We start from the raw sequence: 13,055 nt of genomic DNA, 5'->3' as shown, positions 1-13,055 counted from the left end.
TGATCACTCAAGAGACAACACTGCCGTCACCACTAAGCTAAACCAGCAAAGGTCTGCTTTCAGAGTCAACTCCTGAAAACATCTTCCTCAGAAAAGATTTCCTCTTTTCTGAGTCTTGCCTTTTAGGCTTCCAGTTTGTCATCAGCTGCAGACTTTCCAAATATAACCATAAGGCATATGTGACCAACTGATGCCGTAAGCCCACTTTTGATCAAAAGTACTGCTCTTCCGAAGGCACATCCAGTTTCTTGTGCAGTTTCATCAGCTTCCTGTACGTGACATATCAAATTGTCAAATTGAGAAGAGGAATGCAGAAATTTTTTCCCTTTAGTTCAGGTAAAGTTGGGTGTAATACACAAATACACACCTTGATTTCTGGAAAATAGTCTCCTTATAAAGAAATTTCAATAGGGTAAAAAAAATCTAATTTTTAACATAACAAAATGATAACAAGAGAGTTCTGGTTTAATATCATGAACTCTAAGCCATCCCCTCTTGAAATTACAGGTGTTTGATTCATTTTATATCCCTTTGTGTTCTTAAAATACCTAAGCATCTCAAATACAATGTAATTGGCATTATGATAAATGCTAAAGTGAAGTGTTGTTGAACAGCAGAGGACACAGAGATATAATGGTCCATTGTTTCTATGAATAGAACACCAAGACACCAATTAACATCTCATTGCTATGATTACTTGCTACAGTATCTGTTCCACTAATCAAACTTGCACCTTTTTAGTCTATATTTTGATTTCAAAAACTTATCCTAAAAACAGATTAAATCTATCTCAAATGCAAATAGATGTGAATCTTGAAAAGCTAATTAAGTTTATAACCACTGAGAATAACATTAAAAGGGAAATTAAATTGCTTAGTTTGGAGGAAAACCTTTTATGAAACATTTGTTGAATAAACATTAAAAATTTTTGCTTAATGTACTACTATGCAAATGATGCTCCATTTATATTTCTCCATATGCCAATCATATATAATTCTTATAATTTCTCTTACACTGAAAACTGTCTTTATAATTTAGCAACACTTTGGAGTACACATTTGCCATTCATTTACTAGTCTTGCATCGCATTAAATTGACTGCCAGTAACCGATACATTCTTCCAAGCACACAGAGAATTATTTGAGCTTTGAAAAAACAGCACCAATTAAAACTGAGTCAAATAAGATTTGAGGAGAAATGAGCTGAAAAATTATAGGAGACCTTAAAACACACCATGAGATCCTTGAGTTGAAGGGGTATCAATTAAACAGATGATATGTTACTTTGACAAAATCACTTATTCTGAAACAGCGGCACCTTAGAAGCCATGAAATTGTTATATTCGGTAAATACGCCATCTCAAATATACTCTGGATTCTACAGAATACAGTAGGATTGTTTTCCCAGTCAATATTTCAATTATTGTGAGCAGAATATTTTAATTCAGAGTGAGGTCCCTGAGGATTCATCTCCTAAATTTACATCTTAGACAAGGAAGAGTAGTGTTGAACCCTGGCTCTAGAAATCATTACTTTACTCAATAGCTCACAGGTTTTCCGCATTACTCCTCATTGTGCTTATTGACATCCCATGATACCTTTCCAAAGCAGAACAGAGTTTAGATCGACTCTGGGGTATGAACCATGATGAAGGTAATCTGTTTCCGTGGCTGAAGCTCACAAACAAAGCACTTAAATCCCCATTACAAATGGGACCCATTAAATTTCTCATAGGCCTGAATATTCCCTATAGCCTTTGAAACATTTATAAAGGGCAGTGTTAAAAATTCACCAAAACATACAATTCCTTAAACTGGGAATATCATACGTCGCTTGGAAATCTGCTTGTTTCTTCCAGAGGAAAATCATGATTTGAGAATCTGAGATAGAATAAAGCTAGAATTTGGGCAAGAATCATTTCCCCCAATCCCAGCTGACCTACAGATGCTACTCTAGCCTTGACCATGTCAGTTTGAATAAATTAAACTGAAAAAATTCTACAAATGGAAAAATAGCAATTTGCACTGTGATAATCAAAACAATATGATGTCAGAGAGCCCATAAAAGTTACCTTTTTCATTCTCTGTTAATGTCTGTTTTCATTATTAGCTCGTCATACACCCCGTACAAGAAGATATCATGTTGGGGCATTTTGGCACTGAATTTGAGATGAATAGGATTAGCAGTAAATGAACATAGCATGTTAATGAACAATTCCATGGATGCATGGTACATTGTATTTTAATACTTCTGCTAGCACCTGAGGCAATAATATCCTAGTTTGAGAGAAGCCACAATTAATTTTTTTCATTAAATGTACATACCTTAGGTGGTTTTACAAAAGTGTTGGAAGGTAAACTTTTTCTTTAAGAAAAAATTTGCATTCTGAAACTATGCTACCTGGAGAGCTTGACTGTGACAGTCTACTCCTTAGGCAGACTTTTCTAACTCCCAAGGGTCCCCTGGGATTGATTCAGAAGATGCAGACAAGAGAGGTTATCAGGGTTTAATGAGCAGAGAACTATAAGGGTAGAGGGTGGGGTACCCAGTGGCAGCAAGAAGCAGAGCATCAGAACTCAGAGCAGATAATAATAATAATTACAATGTTCTAGGTGTTGTTATAGATTAACATTAATCACGTTGGAAACAGTCGCTATCCAACATGGGGCTCAGAGTCTAAGTAGGAGGGAGAACAGGTACTTAATCCCCATTTTACAGTTGAGGAAACTGAAGCAAAGAGAGGTTAAACGACTTGCCCAAGGTCACACAGCAAGCAATTGGCATAGGTGGGATTAGAATCCAGGCCCTCTGCCTCAGGGGGCCGTGCTCTTTCTACTAGGCCAGGCTGCTTTTCAGAGTTCCTTTAACTGTTGCCAGCGGCTTCTCAGAATACATGATGCTGTCAGGAGGGCAGCAGGATGGAACACCACAAGAAAAGAAGCACCAACACCATGGAGGCATCAGCAAGAGCAGAGGGAGAAATGTGCTTCTTGTCACCTGAGACAGCTGCTGCTGCTCCACTCCCCTGGTTCCAACTCTGACTTCAGGAAATATTCCTCCAGGTGAGGTCAAATCTTCAGGCACCTGGGGTTCAGCATCTCAAAAAAAGTTGAAAATCTCTCTCTGGAGTTCTTGCCTACCACAGCATTCCCTGATGGAGGGGCAGTGCATTGCACACAGTAGATGATCTACTAAATTCAGTAAAATTATTACTACTACTAGTATTTAAGCACTTTTGTGCCAAGCACAAAAGCATTTAAGCACTGGGGGAGATACAAGGTAAGCAGGTTGTCCCATGTGGGGCTCACAGTCTAAATCCCCATTTTACAGATGAGGTAACTGAGGCACAGAGAAGTTAAGTGACATGCCCAAAGTCACACAGCTGATAAATGGCGGAGCTGGGATTAGAACCCATGACCTCTGACTACCAAGCCTGTGGTCTTTCCACTTTCCCCTTTTAGACTGTGAGCCCACTGTTGTGTAGGGACTGTCTCTATATGTTGCCAACTTGTACTTCCCAAGCGCTTAGTACAGTGCTCTGCACACAGTAAGCGCTTAATAAATACGATTGATTATGAAAATGATTAAAAAGTAGGTGACTGGAGAGCGAGATATATTTTCAGAAACTTTACTCCAACATTCTAAAAGAGGTGGATTTATTTCTAAGGAGATTTGTATTCATTTTGTCTTGTCTTATGCTGTGGAGTTGGAATTGTACTTTCCAAGAGCTTATTAGAGTGCTCTGCACACAGTAAGTGCTCAATAAATATGATAGAATGAATGAATGTCATCTCCCATCCCTGGAGATGCCATGGACACATCTCTCCCAGAATGTCCCACCTCCACCTGCAATTGCTCCGGTAGTGTCTCCATAGAATTTTCTTGGTAAAAATACCGAAGTGGTTTACCACTGCCTCCTTCTGCGCAATAAACTTGAGCCTCCACGTTTGACTCTCTCCCATGCCACTACTGCCCAGCACAGGTGAGTTTTGACTTGTAGCAGATTGCATGCCACTCACTAGTCAAGGTAGGAATGGAATAGGCATGCCTCTGCTTGACTCTCCCTCCCATAGATGAGACTGGTACAGTACTGAAAACATATGAGAAACAGCGTGGCTCAATGGAAAGAGCACAGGCTTTGGAGTCAGAAGTCATCCAGCTCTGCCGTTTGTCAGCTGTGTGACTTTGGGCAAGTCACTTAATTTCTCTGTGCCTCAGTTACCTCATCTGTAAAATGGGGGTTAAGACTGTGAGCCCTCCGTGGGACAAACTGATCACCTTGTAACCTCCCCAGTACTTAGAACAGTGATTTGCACATAGTAAGCACTTAATAAATGCCATCATTATTATATTCAATCATATTTATTGAGCACTTACTGTGTGCAGAGCACTGTACTAAGCGCTTGGGGAGTACAAGTCAACAACATATAGAGACGGTCCCTACCCAACAATGGACTCACCGTCTAGAAGGGGGATCCTCTTCAGGTGTGACCTTGAGAGGGGTCTGTATTCATACTACTCTGCAAATAGGTCTCCATCAAGCAACAACTTCATCATCAGGAACAACAGCTAAAGATTTGTTCAGCTCATATTGGATCCTTGGACCAATGTTAGGTGCTAGATATTTGGAGGAAACAGCCTACAGCTTGCATCAAACTTTCAAAGGGTTGAAGAAACCTCTGCACACAAGATGTTGAACTGGGGAGGTCTGTTAATTTAGAAATAAATGACACCACTGTCAATGTGCTAATTGTATCACATTCAGCAGAATCATTGTCCAAGGAGGACCACAAAGAATTTAGATAGTTCCATGCATCAGTACAGTATTATATTCAATCAATCAAAAAAGATTAAAAATTATTGCACTAATTTTTAAGAAAGCAGATCAATCTGTGATACTGGGCATCTACTTTGTGCAGAGCACTCATCTAAGCACTTGAGAGAGAACAATAAAATGAGCAGACGTAATTCCTACCCTCCTCTGGGATTAACCGGGCTCCAACTGCTATTCCCTTCTACTGCCTTACATGATTCCCAGACCCTCCCACTTCCCACTGGCCCACCTTCATCTCATTAATACCACCCATCCACAAGCTGCTCTTTCCCAGCTGCCTCTTAGAAAGACCTTTGCCTTAGCTTGAAATTGAGTCTCTTCAGGTGTGCTCTGGCCTTCATCCCCTGTTATTTCTCCATTTACTCTTACCCTCCCTTCAACTTCTCATTCTCTTCTGGCTTCAAATATATTCAAGTCTCTCCTACAGTAATCTTTTGGCTTCAGATATATTCAAGTCTCCCCTAGAATAAAGAACAGTGTTTCTTAACCCCACCAAACTACAGGCTTAGAAGTCAGAGGACCCTGGGTTCTAATCCCTGCTCCACCACATATCTGCTGTGTGACCTTGGGCAAGTCACTTAACTTCTCTGGGCCTCAGTTGCCTCACCTGTAAACAGTGGGGATCTGGAGTATGAGCCCAATGTGGTAAAGGGACTGTGTCCAACCCTATTTACTTGTTTCTAACCCAGCACTTAGAACAATTCTTGTAAGCACTTTACAAGTACCATAATAAGATACTCCCCATCTTCATCCTCTGATTCATTTCCAAACTCCTTAAATGAGCTGTATACACACATTGCCTTTGTTTGTCTTTGCCAGCTGTCTTCTCAAACCTCTGCATTCTCCTGTGAGTTTTTTTCCCCAAACATATTTAATGGAGTGTATTATAGCCCAGTACACCAGAAGCATTATATTTGAAACAAAACTGCTGGTAGATTTTCCATGTCCATTTCTGATCACAAAGAGTAAGCAAATGTTTAATAATCATTATGGTATTTGTTAAAGGCTTACTGTTCTAACTGCTGGGGTAAATACAAGGTACTCAAGAGAGATGGGGTTCCTATTCCCGCTTGGGGCTCACAGTCTAAACAGGAGGGAGAACATGCATTGAATCTCCATTTTACAGCTGAAGAATCATGAGCTAGTTATCTACACTTTTTGCCGCCACTTCATCTCCTTTTGTTCTCTCCTTCACTCCCTCCAATCTGCCTTCCAACCTCATCACTCCACAGAAACTGCCCTCTCAAAAGCTAGCATTGCTCTCCTTCTTGCCAAATCCAATGGCCTCCACTCCATCCTTATCCTCCTCTGTCAGCTGCCTTCCACAGTGTCTCTCACCCCTTTCCTCTGTCAGCTGCCTTCCACAGTGTCTCTCACCCCTTTAATTCATTCATTCGATCATATTTATTGAGTGCTTACTGTGTGCAGAGTGCACTGTACTAAGCACTTGGAAAGTACAATTTGGCAACAGAGACAATCCCTACCCAACAATGGACTCACAGTCTATAAGTGGGGAGACAGACAACAAAACAAAACAAGTACACAGGCATCAGTAGCATCAGTATAAATAAATAGAATTACATATATATATATCATTAATGATAAAAATAGAATAATGAATATGTACAAATATATACACAAGTTCTGTGGGGCAGGGAGTGGGGTAGAGCAGAGGGAGGGAGGAGGGGTAATGGGGAGGGGAGGAGGAGCAGAGGAAAAGGGGGACTCAGTCTGGGAAGGTCTCCTGGAGGAAGTGAGCTTTCAGTAGGGCTTTGAAGGGGGGAAGTGAGCTAGTTTGGTGGATGTGAGGAGGGAGGGCATTCGAGGCCAGAGGCAGGACGTGGGTCAGGGGTCGATGACAGGACAGGCGAGAATGAGGCACAGTGAGGAGGTTAGCGGCAGAGGAGCAGAGTGTGTGGGCTGGGCTGTAGAAGGAGAGAAGGGAGGTGAGGTAGGAGGGAGCAATGTGATGGAGAGCTTTGAAGCCAATAGTGAGGATATTAGTGAGGAGTTAATCGATAAATCAATGGTACTTACAGAGCATTTACTCTGTGCAGAGCACTGTACTAAGAACTTGGGAGACTGCAATGTAGCAGAATTAGCAGATACATTCTCTGCCCATAATGAGCTTACAGTCTAGAGGGGGAGACAGATGTTAATATGAATAAAATAGAAATCTCCTAGAAGCAGTAACCCATCTTGGCATCACTGACACTATCCTCTCCAGATTCTCCTATCTCTCTGGCCATTTGTACTCAATCTTTTTCACAAGTTCCTCCTCTGCCTCCCACCCTGTACTGTGCGAGTCCCTCAAGGCTCAATTTGGCATCCCATTCTATTCTCCATCTACACCCACTCCCTTGGAGAGCATATTCACTCCCACGGCTTCAACTACCATCTCTGCAGATGATTCCCAAATCTACACTTCCAGCCCTTATCTCTCTCCTTCTTTGCAGTCTCACATTTCCTCCTGCCTTCAGGAGGTCTCTATTTGAATGTCCCACTGACACCTCAAGCTAAACATACATGCAGCAAAACTCCTTATTTTCCCACCAAAGCCCTGTCCTCCCCATTGACTTTTCCACACTTAGTCAGTTGAACGTCCAGGAATTTTGGGGTCAGAATTAGTAGTTGTAGTAATACCATCATTATTAATAGTTCAGCCATCTGCCTGGGCAGGACAGAGAAAAGCAGCCACAGCCTGCTGTGGTCTTCACAAAATTTCAGAAAGATTGTGGTAGTGGTTGCTGCGGGGGTCATGATGATCACAGTTGGGACTGTGGACTCTGAGCTCCTAGTAGTCTGAAATAATAATAATAATAATAATAATAATAATAATAATTTTGGTATTTGTTAAGCACTTACTATGTGCTAAGCACTGTTCTAAGCCCTGGGGAGGATACAAGATGATCAGGTTGTCCCACGGGAGGCTCACAATCTTAATCCCCATTTTACAGATGAGGGAACTGAGGCACAGAGAAATTAAGTGACTTGCCCAAAGTCACACAGCTGACAAGCAGCATGACAGGGATTTGAACCCATGACCTCTGACTCCCAAGCCCATGCTCTTTCCACTAGCCACAGTACCTTACTGAGGTTCATTTTTGTTGTTATATCCTTGTGCTTTTTTCATCTCATTTAGAACAGCTCTCTACACGTGGTGACTTCTCAGTAGATACCACTGATTGCTTGAGGAGGAAGGGGAGGATCCTGGATATGCTTTGGAGAAAGAATCGACAGGACTTCGTAGTGAATGAAAGGTGAGAGGTGAAAAAAAATGAGGAGTTGAGGATGATGCTAAGATTGTGGGCTTTGGGGAGAAGGAGCATAGTAGTGTTATCAACAAAGATGAGAAAGCTGGGGAGTTTGGCAGATGTCTATTCATCCTTCCTGCCTGAAAATACAATACAGATGGGAAGGGAAGGAACCAGGAAAGAAGGCTTCTGCTTCCAGCTCTTCTCTGAGAATGCCAGTTCTCTCTATGTATAATCTGCTCACTGAAAAACAAAGAAACAGCCATCAAAACTGTACTCCATGTCTGTGATAGTGTGGAGGGTGAATAAAAATAACAGAATGGAGCTTCAACTCCCTGAAAGCAAAGCGATATGTAAATGAAGAGTGAATTCTTTATTATAAGGTGCAGTCTTATTTATCAGCTCCAAATTGAACCTACTGACTGGCTGGTCCTTCTGAAAGCTGTTGCTGTTCATTTAATTGTGTTATTTTGAGGTTGATTATGCACGGAATGCACTGGCACAGCAGACGGTGACAAGCTTTTCTATGAATGAAAAGGGTCCAATTTTAATAAGCACATAGATTATAAATCTTTTAAAAAGCTCAACAACTAATCAGAGAAGAAGCTGAACCTCCAAAGTCATGGAAAAGTTGTTCCCTAGGAAGAGAGAAATGTCACATCAACAACAGAGCTTATAGCTCCAGGGATTTCATTTGGATGTCTGCCATTCTAGTTACTCTTGGGGTAATGGAGTAGGTCTTTCTGGTCACTAGTGGAACACTTATTTTAGGGAATCAGGTCTGGAGCAAACAACTGGAATTTGTCCAAAATGGAACTCCTTATCTTCCCACCCAAATCCTATCCACCCGGTGATTTTCCCATCACTATAGACAGCACCACCATCCTTCCTGTCTCACAAGTCTGTAACCTTGACATTATACTTGACACCTCTCTCTCATTCACCCCACATATTCAATCCATCACTAAATCCCGTTCGTCCCACCTTCACAACATTGCTAACATCAGCCCTTTCCTTTCCATCCAAACTGCTACCATGTTAATACAATCACTCATCCTATCCCACCTGGATTACTTCATTAATCCCCTTGCTGACCTCCCAGCCTCCTTTCTCTCTCCACTCCAGTCCATACTTCACTCTGCTGCCTGGATCATTTTTGTACAGAAATATTTTGGACATGTCACCCCACTCCTCAAAAAACTCTAGGTTTGCCCATCCACCTCCACATCAAACAAAAACCCCTCACCACTGGTTTTAAAACATTCAATCACCTTGTCCCTTCCTCCCTCACCTCAGTACTCTCCTATAGCCCAGCCCAAATACTTCACTCCTCTAATTCTAACCTTCTCACAGTGCCTCAATCGTGCCTATCTCACCACCGACCTCTTACCCTCATCCTACCTCTGGCCTGGAGAACCCTCTTTCCTCAAATCTGAGGAAAGTAATTCACTTCAAAGCCTCATTGAAGGCACATCTACTCCAAGAGGCCTTCTCTAAGCCCCCCACCTCCTCTTTTCTCACTCCCTTCTGTGTCCCCCTCACTTGCTCCCTTTGTTCTTCCCTGCTCCCGGCCCCACAGCACTTATGTGCATATCTGTAATATATTTATTTGTATTAATGTCTGTCTCCCCTCCTCTAGACTGTAAGCTCATTCTGGACAGGGAATGTACCTGTTTATTGTTGTATTGTACTCTCCCAAGTGCTTAATATAGTGCTCTGCACACAGTAATCACTCAGTAAATATAACTGAATGCATTAATGTGTCTTACTCCCACTGATCTATCAGGTGGAGCTGCTGGGGTGTTTTGTAAGACAGTTTTTCAATAGGAAATATTGACTCTCCATAAGTCACACTACCATTTTAGTGGTGCTGGAGCCAAGGGAACAAACATTAGTGGAACAAAATGTCACACATTCACCTCTGAGCACGCCTCAGGAATCCTGATGTCACTGTGTCCCCTGATTGCCTACATCTTGGAGTTTTTCACATTTGGCCATTATGATGACCCTATTTTCTACCCACCTCCTTTTCCATCTGGGCAGAATCCAGAGTGGAGGTTGGTTGATGGCAATGAAGAAGAAGAAGCAAAGGACTCCCAACTTCTTTGGGGAACAGCTGCTAATTCCCCAGACTCCTCAACCCACTTTATATCAGCTCTGTTGTCTTCACAACCCTAGCCTAATGTGTGATAGGCAAACCAAATTAAAATGAGTAGCTAAAACAGGACTCGGAGGGGGTTGTTGTTGGGCTCTGTGGAACTCCAGGAAGCTATCCTTAGTTATGCCTGGCCAATGTCTTCCCAATGATGCAAAGGTCTGGGATGCAAGTTTCACTCCCACAGCATTGCAAGGGAGGAGAGAAGCTGCTCCAGCCATAGAGCAGATCATCATGGACCCACATTCCAGATTGGAACTACAACAAAACCCCTTTTGTTGGCTTGCAAACAAGCATCACATTAAGACTATCAAGAAACAGGTGAGAATTACTTAAACCTCATTTCACTTTTTTTCAACCTGCCAACAAAATTTAGTGTGTCTACACCGTGACTTTGGGAATATATTAAGCTTCTCTTTGTCTATTCCGTTTATTTTGAAAAGAATGGATAAAACTCAGTGCCAGTACAGTGGGATGGTGTTGGGTTTAACATTAATTAATTCATTCAATCATATTTATTGAGAGCTTACTGTGTGCAGAGCACTGTACTAAGTACTTAGGAAATACAAATCAGAGTTTTTCAAGTTCTTTAAGATCCTCAGGCAAGTTATGCTTAATATCAACATGGTTACGAGGGGTGTATATGATTGCTGAATCTTTGCAAACCTCCCATCAATGTAATTCATCTGGGGTTACTGAATCATTCTAACACAATAGATTTGCCATTCCCCAAATGCAGGCACAGTCCCCTTGGAATTCATCCTGTCAAATGGGGAGCAAAAAACCCCACTAGGTTTTGAAAACTCTTGCAGGACTGCGACACAACTTCTCTAAAAGTTGAGTCTGTGATAGGCAGAGCTCAACGAATAGGGACTTGTCTTGTCTTATGCTGTTGAGGCGTGTCTGACCCATAGCGACACCATGGCACATCTCTATAATAATAATAATAATAATAATAATAATAATGGCATTTGTTAAGCAATTACTATGTGTGAAGCACTCTTCCAAGTGCTTATTATGTGCGAAGCACTGTTCTAAGCACTGTTCTAAACACCCCACTTCCATCTGCAATTGTTCTGGTAGTGTGTCCTTAGAATTTTCTTGGTAAAAATACAGAAGTGGTTTACCATGGTCTCCTTCCTTGCAGTAAACTTGAGTCTCCACCCTTGACTCTCTCCTATGCTGCGGCTGCCCATATACAGTCCATCACCAAAACCTGCCGGTGTCACCTTCAAAACATTGCCAAGATCTGCCCTTTCCTCTCCATCCAAACTGCTGCCTTGTTGGTACAATTTCTCATTATATCCCGACTGGATTTCTACATCAGCCTCCTTTCTGATCTCCCATCCTCCTGTCTCTTCCAGATTCAGTCTATACTTCACTCTGCTGCCTGGATTATCTTTCTACTGAAACGCTCTGGGCGTGTCAGCCCCTTCTCAAAAATCTCCAGTTCAACCTTCACATGAAGCTAAAAGTCTTCACTATTGGCTTCAAAGCTCTCCATCCCCTAGCCCCTTTCTACCTCACCTCCCTTCTCTTCTTCTACAGCCCACCCCACGCACTCTGCTCCTCTGCCACTAACCTCCTCATTGTGTCTTGTTCTTGGCTGTCCTGCCGGGGGCCAGGGACTGTGTCCAACCTGATTTGCTTGTATCCACCCTAGTGCTTAGTACGGTGTGTGTCACGTAGTGCTTCACAAGAACCGCAATTATTTTATCATCATTATTATCGAAAGATCAGTCAACAACAGTGTTACCATGTGCATAGCACTGTACTGAGTGTTTGGGAGAAGACAGTACAATAGAGGCGGTAGACGGGAAGACAGCCATAATCACTCAGTCGCATTTTGTTTTGTTGTTTGTCTCCCCCTTCTAGACTGTGAGCTTGTTGTTGGTTAGGGACCATCTCTATATGTTGCTGACTTGTACTTCCCAAACGCTTAGTACAGGTTGACCCCTGGCCCATGTCCTACCTCTGGCCAGGAATGCCCTCCCTCCTCACAACTGCCAAACTAGCTCTTTTCCCCCCTTCAAAACCCTACTGAGAGCCCATCTCCTCCAGGAGGCCTTACCAGACTGAGCCCCCTTGTTCCTTTACTCCTTGTCCCCTCCCCAGTGCCCCTACTCCTTCTCTCTGCTCTACCCCCTCCCTACCCCACAGCACGTGTGTATATTTCTACATATTTATAATTCTATTTATTGTATTAATGATGTACAAGTATCTATAATTCTATTTAGCTATTCTGATGCTATTGATGCCTGTCTACTTTTTTGTTTTGTTGTCCATCTCCCCCTTTTAGACTGTGAGTACGTTGTTGCCTAGGGATTGTCTCTATCCGTTGCCAAATTGTACTTTCCAAGTGCACTCAGTAAGCGCTCAATTAATATGACTGATTGAATGAATGAAAGTATTGTCTTGACTTGTAGCAGATCGCCTTCCACATGCTAGCCACTGGTCAAGCTAGGAATGAAATGGACAGGCCTCTGCTTGACTCTCCCTCCTGTAATCGAGACTGATAGAGTACTAGAAACTCTCCAGGTGTGACCCTGAAAGGGTAAATAGTGACTTAGTTCAAATAAAACTCTTGTAGACATTTTGCAATGGACTGCACCCTTTATATCCCACTGCTCCCCTCCAAATTTTAAACTCCTTGTATGCAAGTATGATGACTGGCTCTCACACTTTGGAGAGAGAGGAGGAGTCAATTAATTGTATTTATTGAGCACTTGCTAGGAGAGTCATTCCTTTGCACCCCTCCCTGAAGTAACTAATCCAAGAGAAGGACTGGAGAGGAAGCAGAGGGGCAGATTGGG

At 42.3% G+C, this 13,055-nt stretch overlaps 1 non-coding gene across 1 annotated transcript; it reads right to left on the bottom strand.

The window, feature by feature from the left end:
* Positions 1 to 12,660: 12,660 nt before the first annotated feature.
* Positions 12,661 to 12,798, bottom strand: LOC119934878. Its single transcript, XR_005453028.1, has one exon. It is a non-coding gene; the product is annotated as a small nucleolar RNA SNORA7 (small nucleolar RNA).
* Between the last annotated feature and the right edge of the window lie 257 nt (positions 12,799 to 13,055).

This window comes from Tachyglossus aculeatus, chromosome 1 (genome assembly GCF_015852505.1).
Source record: "Tachyglossus aculeatus isolate mTacAcu1 chromosome 1, mTacAcu1.pri, whole genome shotgun sequence".
NCBI lineage: Eukaryota > Metazoa > Chordata > Mammalia > Monotremata > Tachyglossidae > Tachyglossus > Tachyglossus aculeatus.
The sequence above is the reverse complement of the archived record's forward strand: the minus strand, read 5'-3'. Positions and strand labels throughout refer to the sequence as shown.